The sequence below is a fragment of the Mycteria americana genome, chromosome 17 (genome assembly GCF_035582795.1).
Source record: "Mycteria americana isolate JAX WOST 10 ecotype Jacksonville Zoo and Gardens chromosome 17, USCA_MyAme_1.0, whole genome shotgun sequence".
NCBI lineage: Eukaryota > Metazoa > Chordata > Aves > Ciconiiformes > Ciconiidae > Mycteria > Mycteria americana.
This window is the reverse complement of record NC_134381.1, coordinates 1,247,435-1,263,930: the sequence shown is the minus strand read 5'-3', so window position 1 is coordinate 1,263,930 and position 16,496 is coordinate 1,247,435. Positions and strand designations below refer to the sequence as shown.

General features: G+C 53.2%; 1 protein-coding gene across 3 annotated transcripts in view; it reads left to right on the top strand.

Moving 5' to 3' along the window:
- The window catches only part of LOC142418222 (dual specificity testis-specific protein kinase 1-like), a 41,627-nt gene that overhangs the window by 6,320 nt on the left and 18,811 nt on the right, over positions 1–16,496 (top strand). For 2 of the 3 annotated variants that reach the window (XM_075519768.1, XM_075519766.1), the window contains exon 1: positions 4,548–4,656. The exons of the other annotated variant lie outside the window; for it this stretch is intronic. The gene's annotated coding sequence lies outside the window, so the exon portion shown is untranslated. Of the gene's footprint in view, positions 1–4,547; positions 4,657–16,496 lie in introns of those variants that run through there. 3 annotated transcript variants of the gene reach the window in all.

Here is a 16,496-nt window from a genome sequence, read left to right as displayed (position 1 = left end):
CCAATTCTGTGGTGCTCTATTCAGTATCAACAATCTCCTGGTTGTCCCATGTTGTCCCATGTTGGCAAGAGGAGCCACAGCAGATACTTTGGCAGACATGGGCAGTCCCTGTGCTGACTAGGGGCTCTCTTCAAGGCTTTCTTCCAGTTGGGTATGCTGCTATGCTGTTCTTGGTGTCTAAGAAGGTGCAAGCTCTTACCAGAGCCTTTCCCACTGCTGGACCTTGAGGCAGTTGCTCTGGGGTGTGGATTCTCAAATATCTGCTAAAGGCTGCAGCACCTCCTGCAGTGAGAGCACAAACAGGGTCTCGCTTCCCCATGTGCTGCTTGTTTTCACAAAACCAAGCACATCTGAGGTCTTGACCCTTCTGTCAAATGTGGCTGAAATGACAAGTGAGCCTCAAAATTGTCCAAGGCAGGACAAACAGGTGGAGGCAGCATGATTGCACAAGTCTTTCCTAGAAGATACCTCCCAAGGAGCACAAAGGGAACAAATATCTTGCACTGCACTGAATGACCTGAGTGATGTCAGGCTGTGCTTTGGAGGACATGGTGTTTCCATGAGTTTGGGTCTGAAAAAGGCAGGTGCTTGGACCCATCTCAAGCTCTGTTCCTCTGTTGTCCTGGTCTGCAGGCCCAGCTGCGGGTCCCGGGGGTCCCTTACCCAGGGGCAAGGTGGCTCTCCCACGATCAGGGCATTCACTGAAATGCACCTGGGCCCCCATCCGCGCTCAGCAGAGGGATTTTCTGTATGCTGGACCTTTTCTGCTAGGCTCTTTTGCACCTGCCAGAGGCTCCTCTTCAGGCTGATGCTTTGGGACCAAATCCTGGCTGTGGCTGTCACACCTGTGGTTCTGTCAGTGATCTTTCAACATCCACCTGCAGAGACCTCGAGCATTTGGGACAGGCAGCCATCACCTCACAAGTCCCCAGTGGGGTGGTATGGGTGCTGGCTGGTCTGGAAATGCCCATTTGGGCATTTCCACTTGGCATCCTGGGCTGGGCTTCAGATGAGAGGCTTAATGGGCTGCTCAGGTCCTCCAGGGACACCCTTTGACCTTTGTTTAATTACTTCAGTGACAGCAAGCACACAGAAAAGAACATCCTTGACAACCTCCCAGGGTCCTTGATAATCCTAAAGTGATTGAAAGCAGGGGTGGAGGAAGGTGTTGCAAGCCTCCATCAGAGCAGAGTCACTGCCTGATCATATTGCTGCAGACATGCTGGAGCCCCTGCTCCTGCCAGCTGTGCCTGGGTGCCGGGGGGCATGCTGGCCTGGGGGGAGCTAGGGGCACCACAGAGGCTGGGAGAGATGGTGGCATCATTTAAGGTCTTGCCAGAGGAGAAAAGCACCTGGACAAGAAAAGGAAATTCTTGCAAGCGGAAACGTAAGTGGCACTTACACTTGGGTCTTGTAGTTTTCTGCAGAGTAATGCAGGTGCTTCTCAGCCGTCAACACTGTGAAGTTTGTTGCTGGCACTGTGTCCGCTTGAAAGCGGTGTTCCCAGTGGGTTGCCTGTCTGGTGTTCGTTCACCTTAATGATGTGGACACTGGGGCCACTGAGCCATCCAGCTGGTGTTGATGGGGCTGCTTGTGTGTTGTGTTGTTCAGCTGGATTGAGCCTGAGCATAGGGACAGCACCTCTCTGCTTTGACACTTGCTGATGATCGCTTGATAGCTTGCAGCTTCCCTGCTAGCTGTAAGAGCAGACAGCTGCTGCTAGGGCTGCTCTGTGTGCTGCTTGTTGCAGGGAAAATGATCCGTGCTTGCAGGTGAGGCAGGATGATGTAGCAAGGTGCTCTGTGGGGCATAGCTGGTCCTGAGCTTGGCCAGGTGCATCACACGGGTACGCAGCCTGTGAAGGGTGTCTGTGTGCTAAGAAGAGTGAAAGGGCGGAAAGGAGCTGGGATTCTCCTCTTGCCTTGGCACTGAATATGTTGCTCTTGATGGACATTACAGAAGGAGCAGGCAGGAGGCAGGGCAGGGAAAGCAGGATAGCTGGCTAGACAGCAGGCTGGGCCAGCCATACCTGAAGGGGAGAAGACTGCACTGCAGTGAGGAGAGACATGCCTGGGAATGACCACCAAAGTAACTGGGGATTCATCTGCATCCTAACGTGAGCTTTTGGTCACGGGAGCTTCACCCCACAAATGGACTTGTCTGGCCAACCTTTTGGATTTGCTGAGATTGCTGACACATCTGCCCTGCGAAGCTGATTTTAGTCCCTGTTAATCCCTTTCCCAGTTTCCCCTAAAGGAAAAGGAGCCACAGAGCCATGGGTACCCAGAGCACAGCCTGACCGACAGCCTTGGGGTGCCAGTCTGCTGACGAGCTCCTGATGCCACATGTGCAAATCTGCTTGGTCTCACTGCATTTGTGTTGTTGGTTGTAAGAAAAATGTGCCTGAAATGGTCACTGATTTGAGGGAGGAGTTTGTAGCCTAAAGTTGTAGCCTGACTTGTGAGTACATCTGGATTGGGCAGCTCTGCAGGTCGCTGCTGCCCTGAATCTCAGTGCAGTAACTGCCCAGCCAGCTGCTCTCAGATCCTGCGCTGCAGTGGAAGGACACTTCTGAAGATGGTTTCTCATTTTACAGCTGCATCTTAGCAACTGTGTTTACAAGACAGCAGTAAATGGGCAGTAAATATCTTAAAGTCAGGTATCTAAAAGCCATTAAGAGCCTTAAGAGCTCGTTATGTCTAAATGCTGTTTTTCTGTACTAGAAGGGGGCTTTGAAACTGCATCTTGTATTGTGATCTGTGGAACCTACCTTTCATGTGGTAAACACGACCATGTTCATGAGCATGTTTCACGTGGTGAACATGACATCCCAGAGAGAAGGGATTTCTTTTGCTTCCTTTGTTGGCAGTTGTCATGTAGAAGTACAAGGGGCTTCAAGACATCATGTCTGGGGCCTTGGGGAGATGTGGGCAAAACTTGTGACCCATAGCAGCTGGATGTTGCTCTCCACACATCAGTGCCCTGTGCCAGCTCTGTTGGAGGAGGTCTACAGTGCTTCGGGGGAAGAGGGTCTGTGACACCCCTAAAATGAAGTTTCCTGCTGTATCTGACTAGCCACCTTTGCTCCACCTGATTTCTTTCTTATTGGGGGAAACTACCCTGGCTGGTTGATCCCTCTGCAGAGGGGATTTAAGGATCCTCACCCAGGAGAGCCTGTGTGGCTGCTCCAAGCATCTCCCCTGCAGTCTGTGTCGCTGCCTGGGATAAACGCTGCTCCTGGCTCCGTGTGCCTCCAGCCATGGCAGCGTGGGGCATCCCTGGGAAGCTGGCAGGGCTGGAGAGGCATGCAGGGGGCTAACTGCCCCTTCTTGCCTGCGCCTCTCCCTGGTCCCTGCTGTTAGGTTGGGACAGGAGTGCTGTGGTCGAAATGGAGGGTTGAGCATGTCCCTCAGTCGCACATTGCTGTCCTGGGAGCCCCATCCTGCTCTGGAGCACACCAGAGTCACTAGTGCAGCACAGATGTTTCTGGCCGTGGCTGCCCAGCCTCCCTTGTCACCAGCTGCGTTCCTCAAGTCCCAGCTGCCTCCTGCTCCTGCATGACCCAGATTTTTGTTTGTCTTGTCCTCATCAAGTAACCGAAATGAGTCCAGGGTGCTCTCATAGTGGGGTTGCTGTAACCCGCAGGGCACCTTCACGCCACGTTGCAGCAGCATTTGTATCAATGGAGAAACGTTGTGGTGCCCGTTGCACAAGTGAGGGGGATCACCCTGCTCCTGCTCTGTGCATCCATGGAGAGCTGGAGCACGTGGTGGTGGGTGCTGTGTGGCTGCCCTCTACGAGCACCCTTATCCTGGGGGTGAAGGGATGGGATAGCAGCTGGGAGAGGAGGCAGAGCTGGAGGAGAGGTGAGAAGACTTGGCCTGCCGTCAGACACGGGAATAGAAAGTGCTTTATTTCCTCAGGCTGGGGTTGCATGAGCTGCTCTGGCTTCGTGCAAGTACTGGGAAGTCCCGGTGCCAGGATCTGTCACCATTTAGTAGTCGGGGGTCTGACAGTGGTGTCCTTGCGAGACAGGCGTGTGCACGTGGTGCTTGGCACTTGGACTGCCTTTGCCCTGAGCAGCGCTCGGCCACCGTCCAGGAGCCAGCGTGCTCCAGGGTGCTGACTGGGGCAGGGCAGGGGGAGCTGCCTCGGCTGGCCACGGCCCCGCCGTGGGGTGAGGGACATTCCTGGTCTAGAGGGGGGCACGGGAGGGGCGATAGCTGGGGGTCGCCTTTGCTGTGCTTCACGGAGGAGGCTGGGCGTGGGGAACGCCGTGGGGCAGCTGATGCAGAGCCGCACGCTGGACACGAGCGACGCCGATGCCGTGTGCGGGGCGGGGGGGGCAGCTGCCCCCGGAGCCGCGGCCCTTTGTCCCGGGAGGAGCTGCAGCACCGGGGAGAGCCCTGCGGGAGGGTGGGGAGGGGGTGTCCTGGGGAGATGATGCCTTCCCTTGGAGGGGGGCCGGGGCACGGCACGCGGGGTGGCGCGTCGCCGCTGGGGCGGGCGGGGCCGGGCCGGGCCGAGCCGAGCCGAGCCGTGCCGTGCCGTGCCGTGCCGCGCGGGCTCACGCCGGGGGAGCGGCGGTTGTGCCGAGCCGAGCCGAAGGCAGCGCGTCCTGCAGGACCCGGGCCCAGCGGGGCCGAGCCGGAGCAGGTGAGTCGGCGCTCGGGCCGGGCGGGGGGCGCCGAGCGGTACCCGGGCTGCCCCACGCCGCGTCCCGCCGTGTCCGCGCCGGCTCGGCCGGCGCCTGCCGCCGGGAAGCTCCGGAGAGGGCGGGCCGCACCCCGGGGACACGGGGCACCCCCGCCCCGCTCCCCGAGCGCCCTCGGACTCTCCTCCAGGAGCGGAGCCTCGGGCGCAGGGAGCCGGCCCGGGGCAGCGGCACGGCCCGCAGCCGCTGCGCGCCCCGAGCCGCCGCCCGCGGTCCCCGGGCAGGCTGCGGGGGAGCCGCGGCGGGCCGGGTGCCTCCGGCAGCGAGACCCTGCCGCTCGTAGAGCTCTTGAGCGAGCTGCAAGGGGACACTGCTTTATTAATCGAGCCCTGCTCGCTGCCCTGCTCCCTCCTGCAGGGCTTGGAGACCGAACTGATCCTAGCCCCGAGAGCCCGCTTTGCGCTTCGTCCTGAAGCGTCCTGAGGGGAGTGGCTGAGCGGGCAGGGGATGGGGAGAGCTGTGCCTGGAGTGATGGCGAGGAGGAGCAGCTTCGGGATGGCGCGGGTCGGCGGTTCTCCTGGGCTGGGCTGGTCCTGAGCAGAGCCAGAGGTGGTTTCCCAGCTGCTGCCCCGGGACCTGCTCGGTGGTCCATGGAGACCGATATCTCTAGCACTGTCCCTAGTCTTAATTCGGAGAAGGGCTCTGGGCTTTTCGGAAGACTGCAAGAAAAAAGTAGATCCCGAGGGGGGAAAAAATAGAGTTTGTGCTTGGTGTGGAGTTCCTGGGCAGTTGTTCTGTGTCACCCTTCCCTATGTCCAAGCAAGTAGTTTGCCTTTGATGCTGCTCTGATGCTGCTTGCGCATACTGTGCACATGCTGGCTCAGATTGGTTTGCTGAAGGAGAGATGTGTTTTCAGCCCAGTCTCTGCTTTGCAGAAAACGTCCCTCTTCCCCTGCTCTTTCTTGGTGCACCTGGCTTGGAGACGTGGATCTGCCCGGGAGCAGCCCTAGGAGCAGGGCCCTGCCGCGGCAAGGAATGGCTCAGGGTGGCTCAGGCAGGATTCTCCCACGTCTGTGGCCCAGTAGCTCCAGGGTCTCTTTCTTCCGTTTCCCTGCCAACTTCAGCAATTCCAGTGCAGAAACAGTACCCAGGAGAGAGCAGGCGTGAGCTGCAGGATCCTGCCTTCAGCTTCAATCCCAAATGTTTCTTGTTTTAAAAAAAAACAACACTCAGACAACAGGGAAAACTGAGTTGGAGGCTATGTAAAACCTGCATGCAAAGTGTAGGTAAAGCTGTGGGGTAAACAAATGGTAAAAAGCTAGCACTGAGTAGTGAAAGGATTGCTGTTATTGTGCAAGGTCAGTCATAGGTCAGACCTGCAAGGGGCCAAACAGACGCCAGCTGGAGCTGAAGTGTTCAAAGCAGAGCTACCTCCACGTGGATGGTTATAAATCACAAGGCGAGAGTTACAGTGTTCCTGTCCCTGAACAGAAAAAGTATGTAAAACCAAGGTGGACCTGAGCAATGAGGCTGAGGGATGCACCAGGCTGCAAAGCTGGGACATCAGCTCGTCATGGGATGGGCCTGTCAGCATGGGGAAGACCGGGCAGCACTGAGAGCCCCGCAGGGTCCTGCAGAAACCTCACTGGAGGGTCCTCGCCTGGCCCACGGTCCTTCCACAGGCAGGAGTCAGGGCTGAGTCACTCAGGGTACCTGGCACATATTTGCTTGTCCTTTTCCCATTGAATCTTACTCCGCCAGGGAGCGGGTGCTCTCACAGGAATGTTGCTACTCGCAGCTGGCGCGGAGGCTCTGTGGGGTGAGATGCAGCTGTGTTTCCAGCATCTCTGTTGCGCTGGTCCACCAGGCAAGGTCCTCCTCGCACAGTAAATCCCTCGGCAGTCCCCACTGCTGATGCTTGCTGTTGTTACTTTCTCTTTATATTATTAGCCCCATGATCGTCAGGTTTGGTGCTTTCTAGTGATGTTTCAGAGGATTCCAAAGCAATGTGTAAGCTCATGGGCTGAAACTGGAGGTCCTCTTGTAACCAAAGCATCTTTCTACACCACTTGGCAAAGCTTTTGGGAGTATGTTCGGTATCTTCAGGCTGCACCCAAATGTACCTGCAACTGGGGAGTGGCACAGGAGTTATCTGGAGAGCATGGGGCATAAGAGGGGAAGTCCACTTATGGCAGAAGTTGTGATTTTTCTGCCACCTCCCTGCTTCTTGCTGTATGGAGAAAGCTGCTGCTTGTCTGCCTTGTGAGCACAGAAGCTGGTTTTCTTCTGCTGGGGACTGGAAGCCTGGTGGCTTCCTGCAGTCAGAGTTTAAAACATCAGGGCCTTTAAAGAAAACACTTCAGGGTCATTCCTACTGTTCAAATTAAGTCTTGCATAATCTTCTCCCCTAAGGGCAGATTTTGCAATGAAAACTTTATGTAAAGCAGCAGCCTGGCTTTACATAAAGTAAGGCCATGGGATTTTGACTTGGAGCACAGTTTCTGAGGCAACTTTCAACTTTGAGCACTGATGGCAAATGCTTTGGCTCCTGCCCCATCTGATCTTCAACATGAGTACTTAAGGCTAGGAGCTGTACATCTCTTGCCACTGAATGTGAAGTGGCGTGTTGCTGCTATTTAGCAAGTGGTTGGCCAGTGCTATGTCTTCAGTGACAGCTGTAATTAGATAAAGAGCATGTACCATGGGTCAGCTCCATAGTGCTGGAAGTTTGTGGAAGCTGCTGGAGTTATAGTGGGGTGGGAACGGGCCTTGCTGTCCTTGGACAGGTAAGGTGCACAAACTGCGTCTTCACCAGCCTCCTACTCCTCAACTGCTTGGTTGCTGCCCAGGTTCCTCTTTGCTGCCCTCCCTCCTTGGTGTGGAAGTGGGCAGTGACCAAAGCACAGTGTACAAAAACCCACTGTGGGCATGAGCCTGCCAGCTGAGGAGTCTGCTCGCTGTACTGCTGCTCTGCCAGAGCCGAGTTAAGGGCTCTACAGCGATGTTAGGGGATGTGAAGAGCCTGTGGTGGCGGGTAGCACTGACACAGGCCGTGATACCGAGCTGTGCAACTTCTGGCCAAAGTATGTTCTGGGGCTAAATATTTATGTAGTTTCAAAAGCTTTATTGGGCAGGTTCACAGAAGAAAAATAGGCATTGAGAGCTATTCAGTACGAATTACTGTATCCCTTCTGTGCTGAGCTACACGTGGGAGACCAGAAGGCAGAGCCAGGTGGCAGAGTGGGAGCAGAGCCAGGTCTGTGAGCCCAGGGGTGAGGGGGCCCCTTCTCAGCCCTCACAGCTCAGACTTGACACCCCACTTTGACACTGGCTCATCATGTGGCCTTTGGCAAGCCACTTAACTTGCTTTTCGTATGTTTTAGCTTTAGTTTTTCCATCTGTTAGTGATAGCCAAGTCTTCCTGCTTTGCAACAGTGGACTGGTATGAGATAACATCTGTACAGTGCTGGAATTGCCTTAGGGGCTCAGTCTGCTGTGCTACATTGATAAGAAAATGCAAATCTCAGGTGCAAATCAACTTCTCTTTCCTTGGCCCTTTGGGAGCTGCTGAGTGATACCTTGTTCCCTGGAGAGACACTATACTGCATTCGGTGTCCCTGGCATTAGCTGGCTGTGACGTTGTGTGCGGAGCTCTTGGAAACAGTTTGCTTGCCTTGAGAAACTTCTTATAACATGGTGTTGTGCAAATACTGCTTGTTTATGTAGCATTACATGGAGAAATGGATTTAATGGGGGTAAATGGTTGATTGATTTCCCTAGCAGGGGTAACCTGACTTTCTGAGGCATGCAGGAGAGCTGGGCAGCTTGTCAGCCAGCTGAAGTTCAACTTTCCACAAGTTGTATGGTTTTTAATAAGCCAGTAGTGGATTAGATACAGCAGGCAGTGGCAAGAGGAAGGCTCGGAGTGGAGAAGGGGGGAGAGCAGGGTGTTATGGGAGAGCAGTCCTGGATGCTTGAGGCAAACTCAGCTTGGGGTACTGCCCCCAAGGCAGACAGACAAACCCCTACCTGACATAGCAGGATTTGAGCTCACCCTCCTTCACTCCCCTGGGAAGGACTCGTGTCTTGCAGGACATATCCTGGAGGCTGTCGGAGCAGGGACCGTCTTCCCTGCATCCACACAGCCTGGCTGCGGGGGGCTGGGGTGAGGGCCAAGTGCAGGGCAGGGATGTGGTGCCCAAAAGTGCTGTGGAGATGCTGAACTTCTGAGAAAGCACTCGGCTGCTGTGCTGAGGTGGGTCTGGCTACCTCCATCTCAAAGCATGGGCTTTGAAATAATTTCTTACCTACTTATCTCATGCAGCCTCTGGCAGGTAGATTACTGTGGTTTTAGTCCCTGTGTACAGATGGGATGGAGAGGCCCAGCGCCCATGGGGTGCTCCCGCACTGGCCTCCCACCATGAGCAGCTGTTTCTTGAAGTAGCTTTTTTTCTGAGCATGAATTAATCTGTTGCGGGGGGGGGTGGGGGGGGGGGTGGGAAGTGACTTAATATATCTGTGTTTGCAATTCAAAAACCTCTGCCACAGCTGAGACCTGGAGCCTCAGTCACATTTCTTATAACACAGAGTCTTGAAGCCAGTGTGTTTTCCTTGTGTGCTTGTTGATGCAGCCAGGGTAGCAGAGGTGTGCAGTTGGCCATCACGCCAGCATTGGCCATCACACCAGCTCCTGGGAAGATCTGGGTGGCAGAGACTGAGAAATGGGCTGGCTGAAACAAGCCCTCTTCAGTGCTGGTGAATCTAAGAGGATTTGTCACCTCCAAACTTTGTCTGTATAGTGTGAGAGGGGGTGGTTTGTTTCTGTGCACGAACTGCATAATGCAATGAAAGCAGGTCTGAAAATGTGTTTTTCCAGTGTTGAGAAAGCTTCAAAGCACAGCAGTCTCTACCAAACCTGTTGAAATAATTTTGCTCTAGCTTTTTGCAGGAAGAGGGCTAAGAAGCAGAAACGGGGTTTTCTGCCCCTTATCTATGAAAGGTTGAGAAAATTTGTGCCAAATTCCGTGTCTTTCATTAATTTGTTTTAAGCTGCCTGGAAAGATCAGTCGTTTGGCTGCTGAAGACCATAGCTCCAGCGCTGGGGATGAGCCAGCTGGAGTCGATGGGGCTGCTGTGATTAATTTTCCACTGCTGGGAAAAATAATGTCTGAGATGCTGTAACTGGATTTCAGCTTTATCTGCTGGATATTTACTACAGTCCTGCTTTGGCTGGAGAGTGGAAAATGTGCAAGGGGAAATGTGCTGGGGGCTTCTTAAGCTTACAAGGGGCAGAATTTCTCCCAGGATGACCCCTCTGAACCAGCAAGGTACCACACCAGGTTCACCAGCCTGTCTGTGTCCTCTGCTGGATTCAGGTCTGCTGCCAAGATGCCTCTTGCTTGGGGACCCACCACCACCTCGTCCCTGTTGCGCTGCCCTGCTCAGCACACGAGTGGCTTGGTCCAAGGTGGTACATCTGCAAAGGCACTGGAGTGAATGTGGCGGTGCGAGGACTTGGGCTCTTCTCCTCCTTGTGCAGTCTGAGAAATGAGACACAGAAAAGTTATGGGGAATGCAGTATTAGGCTGTGAATTATCTGGATAGTGCCCCAGAGGCTCCTGTAAATGGTGGAGGGAGAGAAACACATCCAGAGGGCAATTTGAGGCATGTAAAGTCCCAGTTCTGAGTGACCGCCTCTTCACTCCGGAGGCAGCCTAGCTGAAAAGGCTGGGCAATATGGATATTTTGGTGTGCATCAGCCCAGGGGAAGCTTTGCCCTTCCTCTCATGGTGGATCAAGAGTTAATTAAAGTTACATTGGAGCCATTCCCTCAGGGAGGCACATGTGTCTTGTGCTTGAGACAGGATTAAGAAGCATGAGTCAAATTCACTGCTGAATTATGCAGGCTTTAAAATTCAGCTGCCTGCTTGGGTGCCCACCACTGCAGCTGCTCCACCGCTCACTGCCTCCCGCGGACAAGGAGGCTGGGGGCAGCTTTTCTCCATCCTCTCAGCAGCTCTTTGGCTTATCTTTTTCTTGAACTGTGACCTGCAAATGTGGAGAGGGGAAAAGTGGTCTCTTTAGGAAGGGAATAGGATGAATGATTTCTGCTTAACAGAAGGGTGATGCTTTGTTTATGCCTTAGGTCTCGCAGAGCTCGGAAAATGAAGCAGAGCCCAAGCACAGCTGAATGGGGAAGGGCACTGGTGGGAAGCCATGATGGTGGAGCAAGGGAGAGGTGCACAGCGAGGCTGTTTATTAGCGAGGCTGTCACTCTGTTGTGACCAGATCAAGTGGGTTGTTCATTGGTGTCACCCTGAGTTAAAAAAGCATTGCCACTGCTCTCTGGCTTTCCCTGCATGCTGATGCTTCTTGCGTGTGGCTGGTGTGTCTGCTGAGCCTGCAGGCAGCAACAGCAGGCTGTGCTCCCTCGGCCAAGGGATCATCCTCTGCCAGAATGGGGGTGGCCCTTAAATTAAAGACTCTTTTGCCTTGTTTTAATTCTCAAGTTATTTCCTCAGGTGTCTCTCAGCTGCTGTTCGTCTCTGCCCAAATGGCTGCTGTCAGCAGAAGGGCAAACTAAGGCCTGGAGCCTCGAGGGGCCTGGAGTCACCTCTCACCAGGTTTAGTTCTCTGAAAGTGGGTTGTCTGGTCCAAGCGGGTCTCCCTGGTGGTTTTAATAGTCGCTGGAGAAAGACCAGCACTTCCCAAGAAGGACTGATCCCACCTCCTGGGGTATCCTTCTGTGGTGTCCTCAGTACCTCTGGCAGGGCACAGGCTTTGCCCCACCTTGCCCAGGTCCTTTTGGGTGCTGGGGGCAGGTGAGCACTGTCCCCACAGCTGAGTGTTGGAGCATAGCCATGGCTCGCTTCCTCTGCCCTGGAGACATGGGTGCGCCCATGGCTGTGCTCCCACCATCAGGAGCCCCTTGCGAGCATCCCTTGAGCCCTGCAGGGCAGAGCAGCGTCCCCCCTCTGCAATTAAGTGTAATGTTCAGACCTCTAATGCCCGACACACGCAGCCCTCGCTCTTCTGTTGGTAGCTTCAAGCCTCCTGGCAGCCCCAGTGCACAGGATCCCAAATGGACCATGGCTTATTTCAGGTGCCCTGTTTCAGGACAGCTGCTGCAGTTGTTTCTTGTGTGCTAGTTTCAACTGAACCCTCTGCTCTGTCTATGCACCTGCCAAAGAATGGCATGGAGCAGTTTGAAGAGCATATTCTGGTTCCCATTTGTGCTCCATTTAAATGTTGAGCAGTGCTTTGTGCTGGTGCTATGGCATGAGAGGTAGGCCCATGGTGATAGTGGTGCTCTTTGGGCAGCCTTGGACTTAAAATGAGAAACTTTGCTCACCTGAGAGTGGTGAATGGGACGTACAGGTGATGAATGAATGCTTTTCATGCCTGATGAGCCAAGGGTTGATTTGCTCTCCCTTAAACTCATCAAGCCCCTGAGATGTCTGGAAAATGTACCACCTTCCATCCTGCATTGCTGCATCCCAGAGGTGGTGGGAAGCGATGATTTGTAAGTGGATGTGGGACCAAAAGGCCATTTGGAGTCTGAGAAGGGGCACAGCAGATGCTCCTTCCCTGGCTGACTGCAGCTGGTGCAAAAGCCCCTGGTCCAGCCCCAGAGACATGGATGCCCTTGGCTGTGTCCATGGCTTTCCACCTCCCATCTTGGTTGCAGGATGCTGCAGAGTGTGGCTTTCCTGTGGAAACAGGGCAGAAACATGTTCCGCTGTCCCTTCCTTCCCCCCCAGCTTGATGCAAATATGGCTTTGGGCAAATGTCAGCAAAGAGCTGTTTGTCAGGCGCTGGGGAGGGTGCAGTAACCTGGCTCAGGGTGCTTTTGGATTGATCAGGAGGAGATGAAGCTCTGGAAGGACCTGGCAGCCAGGCTATTCTGGCCCTGCACTGATCCAGCCTCTGAGGGGCTCTGCCGGAGGCTGCTCTGCCCTCTCTGAGTGTGGGCCATGCTAGGAAACATGCCCGTCCTCAGCTTCAGAGCTGTGGCCCCCTTTGCTCCGGACTAACGCTGCGGTAGACGGGAGTGCTCGCCCAGTGCGAGTCCAGGCTGCAAAGGGAAGGGCGGGTCCACCCTGCCTGCCCCCTTGCCCGTGAACTGGCACTGGAGGTCCTGGTGCTGGTGGTGAGGCATGTCAGGGACTCATCTGGCTGAGAATGAACCCTGCAAAAATGGTTTTCAGGTGAAGTGATGCCTAACTAAAGCAGTCAGACTGTATCAAAGCAGGCATGTGATGGTGGCTAGCACACCTCCTGCATGTCAGGGCAGGGGGGCAGCTGGGCAGGATGCTTTTAGCTGAGGCAGTACTGTGGCCTTCATCCCTAGCCCAGGTACAGGGTCCTTGTGCTCAGAGGGTCCTACTTTCCACTGTGCTTGGGGTCCCATGATGAGAGGGAGAAACAGTGGGAAATGGTTGTCTCTGGGGCAGCTGTTCCTCATGAGCCTCTAGCTCTGGTAGCACTTGCTCCGTTTTGCAAGCTCGGTGCGGATTAGGAGCAGATCCCTGTCCTGCCGGGCTGAGAAAAGCCAAGAAGAGAAAGGAGGAGGAAAGGTGATGCCAAGGAGATGCTGGCTGGGGCTGCAGCCCAGGTGTCCTGAGTCAGCTCGTTATTCACTGGGCCATGCCACTTCTGCAGGATTTTTCTGTGCCGTACATGAATAATCTTGTGGAGCAGCACGGTCACAGTGGTGACTCTGGTGTCTGCCCACCTACAGATTTCAAAGACCTTAAAATGTTTAATTCAGTTTATCATGGTTAGTGTTTTCCTAGGAACAGCCTCAGAAGAGCAGAGTTTCATGGTCCCTGAAGGCTGTCCCTGTCCCCAATGGCAGCCAGCACCACAGTGTTGGGGGATGCCACAAGGACCCATTGGGCTATTCTTTCCATCATTCACTGGGAGTCTGTAGATACAGCAGTCAACAGGAGGTGGGGCCCCATTAGCTACCTTTTCACTCCACTCATCCCCTTGTCTCTGAGGGACGGAGATATGGCTGGAGCATGGGTCTCGGGTCTGCTGGGTCCTCTCCGAAATGGAGCTGGGGCAGTTCTGTGACTTTGAGCCATTTCCTGATGGTTTTCCATGTGTAAAATCAAGTTTCTCCCCACCTGGTTCCCAAAGTGCAAAGCCCAGTTAATGTCCTCTAAGCATCCCCAAAATGAAGCGCTTTCAGGGGATTTGGTGCTGTTTCTATGCAGTGTTTTTTGTGGGTATTTAATGCATTAGATATAAGAGCTAGCAGGAACCAAGTAATGTCCAGTGGTTTGAAAAGAGATAGACCAGGTTTAGGAAGTAGAGGAAAACTACTCACCAGATGTGGTGAGAGCTTGTGTGTGAAGCTCAGCAGGGAAGCTTTTGCATTGCTCAGAAACAGCTGTTGAAGACCATGTAGTGCTCCAGCAGCTTATTGAACATACAAAGCACTGTTAGTGTCAGGTGTTACTGCTGTGGTGAGCTGTTGGTGTGCCCACAGCACAGCGCACGGCGATTTCCAGCCCAGCGCGTTCTTATGGACAGGAGGTAGCAAATGCTTCAGGAGACCAAGCAAGACATGCAGGAGAGGACCCGAGGGGCAGGAAACCATATTCTCCCTGACAAGGAGTGATGCTGGTTGTCGCAGATGGGGTTTTCCTTGCTGAGATACCAGAATGTCTCGTGAAACCAGCAAAGTGCTGTTACTGCCTTTTGGCATTTGAGGAGACATGGACACAGAGGCTTATTCACCGTGGGGTGATCCACCAGCAGTGCGTGGCAAACAGCCTGAGCCTTTATTCTAGCTTAGGACTCTGGCCATCTGCACTGAGAACAGTCCTTGAGCCAAAAATAATCTCTTGGCTTCTGGGAACAACACAGCGTCATTGAGATTTGAGATTTATCTTTGGGGTTTTGGTTGGAAACCCCAAAGCTAAAGGGCACGGTTTTCATCTGCTGTGGTGCACGTTTGGGTTTGCAAGGAGCCTGGCCCTTCATGGGCTGTTTGACAGTACGGCCCCCACCTCCCTCCCCAGTCCCTCCACAGCCCACAGCCCTTGTCTCTGGGCTGTAACAAGAAGCAAGTTATGGTAATCGCTGTCAGATGATGCCTCAAACATTTCAGCAGTAAGGTCACAGTATCTTTTCTCATCCTCCTGCATTTTTCTTGATGGAGAGGGTGGGCTGGGGATGTTATAGCCAGCTCAAATGCTTGACAGTTCCCGCACGCTGAGCTTCCTTTTAAACACCCACATGCCCTGCTCTGCTTTTTCATTTGTATAGCGTCAATTAAATATCAGGGGAAAATGAGCTTTATATATGCTGGTGAAATAAGTGCCATATGACATCAATTAGGGGTCTTGTACCATGAGTCTTCAGAATTAAAATAAAAATAACAGAAAATGCATGAAGAGTGTAGCAACGGGAGCAGAGATAGACAGTAAATGTGTGGGATTAGGCTTGTGACTGCTGAGTTGTTACAACTATTTTTTTTTCTACTCTTTTCTGCACCTTTCCATCTCAAAGGAATCCATGTGTCTTGTCAATCATTATCCATTTTGCAAGGCAAGCCTACTCGAAGCCTTCTCTGCTGGCTGCCCCGGAGAGTGTGTTTTCACTTGTTCTTGTCTTGTTTCTCTTCCTTCAAAACACCCACTAATTTCCTATCAGGCAGGCAGTGCTGTGGCACTTTCTCTGCACGGGGAGTGTTACTGGGGAGGACTCCGCACAGAGACCTTCACAGATGGTTGGGTTAAACTTGCCCAAAACTTAGTGCAGAACAGCCAAGTTCTTCTTGGAAGACTTAGGTGCCTGACTGTCCTTAACCCTGCTAGAGGCCACACTGCATCTTAGCTGCCTACATGTCTTTATGTATCCTGGCCTGACGAGTCTTTATCAGTTTTGTGAAAGCCGTTTCAAGTGGGACTCGGTTCACTGGGTGTGGGCACAAGGGAGCTGGAGATCAGGGCTCCTTGGATGAGGAGGGGACCAGCTGTGTCTTCATTCCCCTGAAGACTTGTCTTGTGGGGAGGGGGCAAGTCGGTTGCTGGAGGAGCCAGTCCCATGCGACTTATCTTCAAAAATGTTCATTGCTAAAGTTACAGACAATTGATCTCTTCCTTGAAAGCCATGGGGAAATACTAATTTTTAGGACCAGATCTTAAGAGCTTGTCTCCCCCTTGTAGGTAGCATCAGCCATAGATCTTCACCTGGAAATGTTATGCTTTTTGGTTAGGTTGCTTTCTGAATAACATGCATCTTGTTTATAACTTAGGTGAGATCAAGACTGTGTCCTGATCAGGTTTTCCAATGCTTAGGTCCTCCCTCAGTAGAACGTGTGTGGAGTCTTTTAACTATTTCAGATTTCGAGGGGGATTTATGTCACATGGTGGCCAGTTATAACAAAGACCTATATTTAGCTGTGCCAAGAACCTGCTGTCCTCTTGGATCATCTGAGTTCCCATTTGCTGGATCTTGTAATGTCCTTGTCCCTATTACTTGGCATTTTCTCCTCAGCAAAAGGATACTTTAGCTATTGGTTCTCTTGTGACTTTCCTTTGTGTTTAAATCTCCTGTGGAAGCAGATTTCCCAGATTTTAGATCTTTCCTAAGGTTTCTTTCTTACCTGGCAAGGGATATGTTTGAAATCTGAGCAGCTAAATCAAAGCCGGGATTGCAATCCAGGGTGTGATCCTGGCCCCGTGAGCATGATGCCGTCCCAGGAGGGCAGGATTTCGTCCAGGTCTGTGGCGCACAGATGTCCTTGTTGACAGCAGCATAATAAGCACTTGAATTTGCAAAGAGAAAATGATTTATCCTGCCAGTAACTTATCCTGAGCTTTTTAAG